The 10969-nt window shown below is 40.5% G+C and overlaps 2 non-coding genes across 2 annotated transcripts; both read left to right on the forward strand.

Moving 5' to 3' along the window:
* The first annotated feature begins 2000 nt into the window (after window positions 1–2000).
* On the forward strand, window positions 2001–2057 carry LOC138243902 (U7 small nuclear RNA). The gene has a single exon (XR_011192520.1). It is a non-coding gene; the product is annotated as a U7 small nuclear RNA (small nuclear RNA).
* A 6989-nt stretch (window positions 2058–9046) lies between these two features.
* trnal-caa (transfer RNA leucine (anticodon CAA)) lies at window positions 9047–9157 on the forward strand. The gene is made up of 2 exons: window positions 9047–9084; window positions 9112–9157. It is a non-coding gene; the product is annotated as a tRNA-Leu (tRNA).
* Window positions 9158–10969: the final 1812 nt, after the last annotated feature.

Below are 10969 nucleotides of genomic sequence, written 5' to 3' on the forward strand. Positions count from 1 at the left end.
TATTTTGAGCTCTGGTTGAATGATAAGTGTTGCAGTTTAAATAATTTTCGTTGTTAGAAATTATGAAATGCTCTGTTAAAAGCAAGGGAATTTTTATGTCCGTTATAGTAAAAGAAAATGCCTGACAAAGTAGGGCTTGGACAGTTTCCAGGTGCTTGTACAAGTGTGCTAAAGAAATTAACAAAAAAAGTAATTTATTCCTTTATCATATTGGCTAGCTAATGTCCTGTCCTCGTTAGTTAGATCAACGAAATACTATGGTGTTTGTCAAAGAAAAAAATAAAAGTATTTTTGTTTAAAATGACGGTTAGAAAGAATGTGGACCAGTGTAATACTTTGAGTTTACAGCTTGTCCAAAGTCATTCATTATTAATACTATTAGTAATATCTTCGGGAAAGGCTTTGATGCATAAAATATTTCTGCATAATTAAAATATTTATGATAAAGGTAGGTTGTGTACTTTTGTCCATCTGAGCAATCTTGCTTTCATAAAATGTACCAGCTTTTTAATGACTGATGATTAACATGCTGTAATACACAGTTTAAATTTAAAAGGTCAAATGCTGTACATGAGAGGTTAAGCTCCCCCTGGCGGTTTTACAAGGTGATTCCGGATACTTTCCGGTATGACGTCAAATGATGCGTTACACCGCGTGATACTGCGTGAAACTGCGTTTTGATGAGACACGCCCACCTTGGTGTACCACCAAATACCCCACCCATTTTGAATGGCTGCATCTGTATGTCGGTGCTGTGGGACACCTGGCATCATCTTGCACAATGAAATTTCGCAAGACCTGCAGCAATCAGGGACATTTTCCCTCTGATTGTTTAATGTCTCCCATGTGGTTACCACTATGAACCTTCTTGTACCACAGGTGCCTCACTCCCAGCTCTTGCTTTGTGACAGCAGTCGGATGTGAACAGGAGACTGGGCTTTCTGAGCCCAGTTGGAGGGCTGGTTACAGGCCCTTTCACCTCAGCCTGACCGCTGCTTGATTTGGGCTGTGGTGAACAGTGGGAAGGATACCCTGTGGAGATTGAGGAACATGGAGGTGTTTATAGACATCGAGGTTCCAGTGAAGCGAGCAAGTAGCCTGGCCCTGTTCATTATTAGAGACAGCTACAGTGGTGTGAAAAAGTGTTTGCCCCCTTCCTGACTTCTTATTTTTTTGCATGTAGGTTTGGATTTTTTTTCCTTAATAATAAAAACCTTCATTTAAAAACTGCATTTTGTGTTTACTTGTGTTATCTTTGTCTAATATTTCAATTTGTTTAATGATCTGAAACATTCCAGTGTGACAAACGTGCAAAAAAATAAAAAAATCAGGAAGGGGGCAAACACTTTTTCACACCACTGTATAACCTAATGAGATGGTTTCATTTATATTGTTTTGGGTATATTTATTAAAGTTTCCTACTTTGTGAATATTTGTATTTGTTTGTGAAATTAAAATAAAGTTCTTAAAAATAAATAATAAATAAATGGAAGGTTTTCTGAAGTCAGAAAGCCAATTTATTTGGTGGAAAAACAGATTGGTGAAGCTCCTCCTCTTCCTTACCTTACAAGGAGAATTCCAAGGTCATCTCCAGAGCTACAATCTAACAGTTGCAGTCACTATCCAGTGTATTTGTTTACATTTTTTGTTTCTGGCGTAGCTGTTATATTAATTATGCTAATATGTAACTTAACTCCAGCATGAATAACTAGAAGAGGAGATCAGCTCCATTCCAGACCATGAGTCTTGTGATTGGCTGGGCCAGATCTCTCATTTGCATATTGGATTTGGAAATATAACACTAAACCCTCTTCTTGCATGGATTTAATTTACACCAAGAGTCACCTTCTGTGTATTGCCACTTCAGTTTTTTATGAGTAGTTGGGATTAACAGTTGACAGGCTTTATTTGTTGAATTTTAAATCGTCTTGTATTATCACCCTGACTGGCCTGTACTCAAAGTTTGGTAAGGTACATGTGTTTTCATTTCCTTTACCAAGTGGAATTTTTGCTCTTTTAGTTTAGTCTAGAAGGCTTTCTGAAGTCAGGAAGCCCATTTTTGGTGAAAAAAGGTATTGCACTTGGATATCATGATAAAGCTGTGTGTTTCCATACAATCTAGCAGTTATGATTCCTGGTATTTGACTGTGATTCCCTGGGTTTAACCTTAGGTGTGGGAACGTGTCTTTTTTGCCTTTTCGTTTTCAATTGATCAGCACAGTATAGAAAATAGACCCATAAAGCAACATCAGCAATGAAAAATGTGAGAAAAGTGATCACTTGTTTTAGCTTGCTTTCAAAAACAAACCCTTTGATGTGTTAAGAGAATGTGATAACCACTACACTGCGCAAGGTGGGAATGAGTGACTTGCAGAGAGTGTTAAACTTTGAGAAAAGGACTTTTCTAAGGAATATATTTCCACTTTCTGAAGAGGAGATTTTCTCCATTTCTGTAGTCTGACTTCCTCTATGCTAGAGAGCTGTAGAATGTGGAGTCACCTATCCAGTTCTGGGAACAGTGTAGGTAACAGGTTTGTTACTGCCTGATGAGCACAGTAAATTAATACAGCAGAATAAAGACACTGTGAGCATTTGAAGAGAATTAACAATCTTTTACGTCTCGCCACGTTCAATGCTGCTGTCATTTCTGTAATATTGTGATTATCATGTTCATCACACATGCGCAAGATCCCCTGTTTTAAATTGGGCAGAAACAGGTGTCTTTTTATCTTCTCACATTTTGCACTCCTGCCAGTGTTTTATGGATCTTGTTTTGTCTTATTGCAAGAATTCGAATTTCCTGTGTCATTCATCACATCACATCACATCAAACAGCCAGCAGATCATGTCACCTTTCAGATAGTCATTCTTCTGCTTCCTAAATTTCCTAGAGACAGGTCTTTACAGCAGAACTGACAAACGTGGCAAAGCAACCTGATAAGACCAGGTCCTAGAAGTCACTACTCAGTCAGTTACTACTGCCGAAATGCAAGCCCTTCCTCCAGCCTGAAGAAGTTGATCCTACATTACTCGTGAAGAAGATGTATCTACCAAACCTCAGAGAGCTGAGCTGGATCACTCCCCTTCTGAATGACGTTGCAGTAACACTCTACCACTCCTCTTCGTGCACTCATGCTGGAACTTTGGGAGGCTACTGCAGACAGCAGAGGTTGGATCGTACACAGAGGTTGAAATAGCTCAGCTGAGAAAGCCTTAGACCGATGCTCTAAAGGTCCCTGGTTCAATCTGGGGTTTTGGCATTTTGTTTCTCTCTGCAATGCCCTGTGTCCAAAGTCACACTTCCCTTTCTCAGCCTGAATCCCAAACTAGAGTCTTTGTGTCCTTGAGTCCCTCTTTTACCGACACTGATGAAGTACAGAAATAACTTAACATAATTTGCACTCCTTATGGTGTTTTATGGTGGGACCTGTATTTCTCTATGAATTTCCTTAGTGACAGCCCATTTGATTTCAATATATTTCTGGTGACGTTATTACATCGGTCTCCCCTGGTGGCTTGTTTTCATATCCCACTTCTGACAATGACTTTTCTTATGTCACTTTGATGGGAGTACAATTGGAAAAAAAACTAAAATGTGTGTAGTTGTTTCCATATCAAACCTGTCTTCCATTTTATACAGTATTCCACAGGAGTGAATCAATTCCTTGTTTAATTTTGCAAATGACCCTGCTGTCAAAAAAACTAAATTCCCATGTAGCCAAGGAGTTGCTGAAAAGCAACTTCACTTTGATGTTTTGTGTTGTTATAACTAATTCATTTCCTTTAAAAACAATAGATTTCTGTAGAAGAAAGGTGTCTTACACTAAAGTTTAAATTGTAAACAGGTCATAGAAAATGCTCCTTAGCTCCCTGTCAGGAATCAAACCCCACTCTCCTGTATGACAGGCAGGGATTCTCACCATGGTTAAATTGCAACCGTAATAATATTGACAACATTAATAAATGCATATATAATTGAAATTGAAAACATGTCTAACACAGCATCTTTTCTGGTTATATACCACAATGCATTGCTGATATTTGTTGTTTGCCATTTAGGTTAAATACTGTCATGTTTTACTCAGCAATCGTCTTTTGATGCGTAAGTATAAATAATGATAATACTATTTGAATACATACAGGTCTTAATATTATTTTGATTAAAAAGACACTTCCCCCCCTCCAAAACCCCTTTTTTTTGCTTACAGTAGTACTTTAGTACAGTACAGTAAGTACTTACAGTACTTACTTACAGTAGTAGTTCAGGTGGGTAGCTGCGTCAGCATGCGTAGGCTGCAAAGGAACAAGTTATAGGTTTATTCCATGCTGAAAAAAAGAAGAAAGAGAACACAACGTTTCGGCCGTGTAGCCTTCTTCAGGTGTGAGAGAGACAGGGCAGTAGGCAAAGGTAAAGTAGCGGGAGAACAAAGGTTGGGAGGGAGGAGGAGTGAGAGGCGGGAGCAGGGGACAGAAAGAGAGGCCAATCAAGAGGTGTTAAGTCAGAATGGGTGCAGAGAGGTGTGAAATGAAACTTCCAATGAATGGAGAAAATTTAAAAGAACAGTAGTCTGTCGTTAAGGGAAGGGAGAATGTGTGATCCTAGCTGCAGAATAATTTTAGTTTCGGTGGTCTTTCTGATGTATGAGTTCGGAAAACCGTCTTTGAGAGCACAGATGGAGAGATTAGAGTGGTCGTGGCCGTCAGAGGTGAAATGAGAAACAATGGGCTTGGAGAGATCTTTAATCTTCACAGCCCTGATGTGTTCTCTGAAGTGGTCTCCGGGTCTCCTTCCTGTTTCTCCAATGTAGATGGCTGGACATTTACTGCAAGAGATACAGTAAATAAGGTTGCTGGAGGTACAAGATGCTGTCTGGGTGATCCGGAATTGTCCTGAGGGGCCTTGAATGAGTGTGGTGGTGGCTGTGTACATGCAGGTGATACAGCGAGCTCTGTTGCAAGGGAAAGTGCCTGGTGTGGATGGTTGTTGAGGGCGGTCAAGGGAGCTGTGAACAAGGAGGTTACGCAGATTAGGTGGTCGGCGATATGAGATGATAGGGCGATCAGAAAAGAGGGCCCCAATGGAGGGATCATCCTGTAGGATGGAAAAGTTCTGGTTAATGGTCATGGGGATAGGAAGTGTGTAAGGGTCGTAAGGAAGCACCAAAGGAATGCGGTTGTTACGGCGGGAGTTCCTGATCGGGTTGATGGTCCTGGGGGTGTTTTTGGCTCGGGCAAGGGCCCTGTCAATCACACTGCTGGGGTATCCTCTGTTGATGAAAAATGTGTACATTTCAAGGGCTTGGTTCTCGAAGTCAATGTCGTCGCTGCATAATCGTCGTAACCTAAGGAACTGTGAAAAAGGAAGAGAGTTTTTAGTATGGTTGGGGTGAAATGAGCTGTACAGGAGGTAGCTGTGTGAATCCGTGGGTTTGTAATAAACTGAAGTGGACAGTCGGGGGTAGTTGATAGACAAGTCGATGTCTAGATTTCTACATCATTCTACATCATGAATTCTACATCAAATGACCTTTAACAGTCCTTTGATGTAGAATTAAGAAAATGGGGAATTATTTGATCCCATTCTCAATCCAGTAGTTTATGGACAGGCGCTCTCAGCTGACTGTGTGCAGGAGTGATGGGTGATTTGGAATTCTATGGGCTCAGTGGGACTCTGGGAGTCAACTCAGGGCTCTGCTGTAGATTCCTGTAGAACCGGTGTGAAATGATAATGTATCGTTGGCTGGTATTGTTAATGTAAAGTTTACTGGTACGTTTCGGCCAAAACATTTTCTTTCTTCTTTTTTTCAGCATGGAATAAACCTATTACTTGTTCCTTTGCAGCTTACGCATGCTGACGCAGCTACCCACCTGAACTACAAATTGTATGTTGGCCATTCTGTTACACTATATTGATGAATCGTACAAGATCATAGGATCTATAAGCCTGAAGACTTGTCTTGTACAGTGCCCTGATAAAAATCAAATTAATTACACTAATTTTTATGGAATCCCATTTCCGGTAGTGAGGCTTCCAGAGTACACGGATGGAATAGTGGATGGTGGGCTTTTAAATTTGTTTTTTATTTAAACACCAGAAATACAAAAACGAAGACAGAATATGAAATAAGATACAGAAATAGACACTTCACATCCAGAAGAATTCACAATTATAAAAGCTGAAACTTATACTTTTTAAATATTTCCATTGTCTGTCCTTTTTTACTTAAAAAAGAAACTCTTCTTTAGCTCAGCTGGCAAGGCCTGGGTTCAAGCCAATGCAGTGAGGCACGAACTAGGGTGGGAGCGGCGAGGGCACAAGCCCTGGAACCCGAATCCGTTACAATAACAAAAGGGCAGACAATGAAAAATGGATTATTTCGAAGTCCCAAATGTGAGATAAAGTCGCAATTATGAGATATAAAGTCGGAATTCTGAGTTTTTAAGTCGCAATTCTCAGTTACTAAGTCGGAATTCTGAGATACCATAGCGCGTTTTTATTTTTACTCCCTCGCGGAAACGGGCTTCCATAGAAATGGTCAGATTCAGAGCCATTGCAGTTCATGCTAATTAGAACAACGCCAGTACTGAAGCCTCAGCACCGTACTGACTACTGAGCACAAGTTCAGCTGCTCGCCAGCTTTGTTACGCACAGTTTTGCATTGCTATTGAGCTCAGAGCAGGAGCTGATCTTCAGACAGTACCGTGTTAAAAAAGCAACATGAGCCAGGCAGGAGTCAAACCTACAATCTTCTGTTCCGAAGTCAGATGTGTTATACATTACGTCACTGGCCCTAATCTTACGGTGCTCAACTGCACCATAGTGACCTCAGCTCATGTTTTTTATCAAGTTTTATCTATATCTATATCTAGTTTTTCAAAGGTCTTAAAAAAATGTTTATCGCGATTGTGAAAGTTAGAGAAGGTGTACCAGCGCGTGCCTTTATATCGCCAGCTTCAGTCTCGCCTGTAGCTGCGAGAAGGTTAAAAGCGCACAAGTGATCTGTCTTTCGTCAAAATAATTGCTGGAGCAGCAGGACGTAGAGTACCATCCAGCAGCTGTAGATGGTGCTCGGGGAAGAGCTAATTCTGTTTTCAGCACAGGGAGCAAGAATGAGCTCAGTCCGGCTCCCAGCAGAATCCATTCTGGTTTGGTTGCTGTCAGACTGTGCATCTGAGGCTTTTTGGATCGCAACGTGAAAAAAAAATAACAAAAAACAATTGCTCACATCGTGTTACTTCCACCAGAGGAAGGGAAGATATCACTTTAAAAAAATCAGAACTGAATATTTGGATCCGGGGCCTCATACTTATCAAATTATTAAAATAATAATTATTTAACTATCAGATTGTGTTTCTGCAACATTTTGTGCACAGTATGCCATATTCAACAATAAAACAACAGTCACAACGATGCCTTTACACCCAGTCTGGGGTATTTTCCCCTTTTATATTTTTGCCACTTTATATCGAACCTGTTATACTCCCAGAAGTGCGCAGTAGCTTCTACTTAATACAAATATACAATGCACCGCTGGTATAAACAGATGTGTGCCATGTCTGCCTTTGTAAGCATTTGTTTAAAAAATAAGTTCACAATATGTTAAAAACACAAAAAGCACAAACTTAATAATACAACGATACAAAATCAAATCCAAATCTTAAAGCCAATTAAGTACCTATCCTTTGAAAACAGAGAACACCTTTATATCTAAAATAAAAATGTGACATTTGTATCTACTTTTGAATTACTGTACAAAGCAGACAGAGTAGTCCCTGAATTCAAAGATCAGATCTTGGCCAAAACAAGACAATCGGACGTGAGCTGAATTCGGAACAAGAGCCTCTGCTTCGTCGTTTATTGAGCTTTTGATCAAAGTCTGAGTGAAAAAAGATCGGCTATTTTAACTGTTTGAATGAAATACACAAAGGGCACCTGCCTTCAAGCCAGAGTCAAACCAGCGACCTAAGGATTCCCTCTAGTTTCAACTACAGTCCTCCACTCTACCAACTGAGCTATCAACAGATGTCAGGAGCTGCTCTCTGGCACATACTGCCCAATGTAATGAAATGTTCCGGATGATTTAAATCCCAGATCGACATCGTTTCCAACTCGTTTCCTTAGTCTTGTTTACCTTGAATTTAAGCCACAAACCAGGATTCTACTGTATAAACTTCCGGAGATATTACAAAATGTTTGAAGGAGCATCAATCATTCCAGGCGGAAATTGACTCCTTTTTCTTTCTCGAGGGATCATATTAAACATTTAATTTGGATCGAGAAGAGGATCACCATGAGACACAAAACAAACAGTTTCATTCTGTCTTTATTAGAATCTGTATCACAGCTAATGCATGTAAAGCCTTTAGTATGCGAGAGTGAGAGTTCAGTTATGCCAGGGAGTGTGAGAAAAGAGAACTGAAATTTAGTAAATTAATATTTAAATAGAGTGTAAATCTTCAAAGTGTCACTGCAAAATTATTACAGGGGTCTACAAGCTGCCGGACATACTTGTTTTGGGACTATTTCCAATAAGTACTGCATTAGTAGTTGTGTGTCCTTACTGGTATCTTTTAAACATTCGTCTATATACAAACGGGACAGAGACACAGTAATAATCCGATTTTAACGTGTCCTGCATTTTAACTTACTGAACAGATAAATTGAAATGTTCTGATTCAGAGCCCCTGCAGTTCGTGCTAATTAGAACCACAACAATACTCCTGAGTCCTGAGCACCACACTGAACAAAGGTTCAGCTGAACTCTGACTTTGTTCAGCACGACTTGTTGTTGCAGTTGAGCTCAGAGCTGGAGATGATCTCCATATTCTACCACACTAACTAGTCCTAAACGTAGTACACAGTACACACTTTTTCAAAACAATTTAAAATATTACACAAAGGCTGTAAAGCACACTCTAAATCGATCCAAATATTTGATTTCCGCGATCCGTTTAGGCAACATTAGGCAACGTGGCGCTTCTCCAGCAAAGCATTTCTCAGTTTTGTGAACTACTGGTGCTTTTAACACACCAACTTACGTATCTCGTCAGGATGGCCGAGTGGTCTAAGGCGCCAGACTCAAGCACTTCTGTCTTTCTATTGCTTGGGTGTTCTGGTCTCTGAATAGATGTGTGGGTTCAAATCCCGCTCCTGACAGCTAGCTTTTCCCTCTCTTGCGTTTTTCCTGTCTTCTTGTGCTCGCTGACGACGACAGAAAGAAGAAAACGGAGAAACCGGCTTGCGGGCACATGATGGGCAGGGAAATGCTTCGTGAACACTTCAATGTGATTAGCAGAAAGTCAAATAGGCTTCGATTTCTCCCTTAAGAACTGTTTGGGGTGCCTGTAATCGAGTAAAGATTTACGGTCAAGGTATGCATTCAAAGGTGAAAGACCGAAATATAAATCCAGAAGAAGATTTATTAAAACATATTGTAACGCTTACGGCCGACAGGCACTGTGTAAGAGCCGGCGTACCAGAGCAGGTGATGTCACCGCCCTTCCCTGTGATAGCAGGACTACAGCTACCGGGCTGTAGAGAGATCTCTCTTTAGCTCACAGGGCTGGGTCGCTGCAGAGAGACGCGGGAGTCCCGCGTTCGAGCCTCAGTCGGGATGGGGCGGTTTCCCCTGTATTTCATTAAATGTGGCATTGTGAAATCAGCCTGTAGCCCTACGGAATGCAGCCACTCTCCCGGTGACAGCGGCAGGAGCCGAGAGGATTAAATCAGAGCTCGAACAGAGAGTTAAAAAAATATGGGCAACTAGAACATAGATCATAGAACATTTTTATTAAACTTTCCTATCTGCTCGGCCTTACTGAAGTATTTTAGCTGCATTCTGGCTTCTATTTATATACTTTACAGTAGATAGTGTTTAGTAAGAGAAGAGAGATACAAGCGCTAAACCCCCACAATAACCAAACCTTAACTAAAGCAGGAGGATCAGTTTCTGCTCGAGACAGCCGTTTTCTGAACTGTAAACCTTCAACACTGGCTGGAGACGCTGTGTCCGGACTCAGAGGTTGTATAAGAAAAGACTCGGAGAGCTGCAGGCGCGACTCATTGCTCTGCGCTCCCCGTGCGGAATGCGCGTGTCCTCCCTCGTTCATTACCTTCATACACTCCTCTCAAACCACATCAAACTCCTGGAATATTTCGGTGAACAGATACTGGATCTTTCTTTCCGAGATCATAGGCAGAAACAATAAACACGGTGAAAACAGGAAGGTATTCTGATCGTATAGAGAAATGCGCAAAAATACATTTCCTAAAATCCAATAAAATCTAGTTACATTCTGATGTATCTGAATAGTTTTGGCACAGTTGTTACAGCAAAGAGACAAATAAACTTTTCTTTAAAATTTCATTCGAGCTGTAGTTTTGAAAATGTTTTTTCAATTCTCTAAATAATACAAACACAAACACCCGTTGTAAGCGTCTGACCATTGATATTCTTGAATTACAGTATAAGCCCGTACACACGCTGGCAGGCAGTTCAGCGAATATGATGCCCCTGCAGGAGCCGAATATTAGACAGACGTATACATACAGTCATCGTGTGGAGTTTATTCCTCCTCTGCCGCAGTCTTTGCCTCTTGTCACATTTGCGCTTAATTGTCGATTTTTTGTATAGAACACCGAATATCTTGAGGAAGCCTGTCAAGCGAAGACTGATGGATTATTGAGGTGCAAACACTGGTTCAAAATCAACACCCTCTGCTATTGCCGTTGTTTCTTTGATAGTTTCTTCAAATTCCTCATCTGACCTTCAATATCGAGGGATATTGAGCATAATACCATACAAATTGTAACTTTCTTTTGATTGCCAGTTTTATTAAAATGCCATCCCCTTTTACAGTTATTTTAGATGTTTGGCAAGGCGTAATATCCCCCCTCTCACCCTCAGCTAAAATATTTTAAAAGTACAACAACATTACATTATATTGAACAGCGTTTATGTTAACATTT

Source organism: Lepisosteus oculatus, chromosome 14 (genome assembly GCF_040954835.1).
Source record: "Lepisosteus oculatus isolate fLepOcu1 chromosome 14, fLepOcu1.hap2, whole genome shotgun sequence".
NCBI classification, from domain to species: Eukaryota; Metazoa; Chordata; class Actinopteri; order Semionotiformes; family Lepisosteidae; genus Lepisosteus; species Lepisosteus oculatus.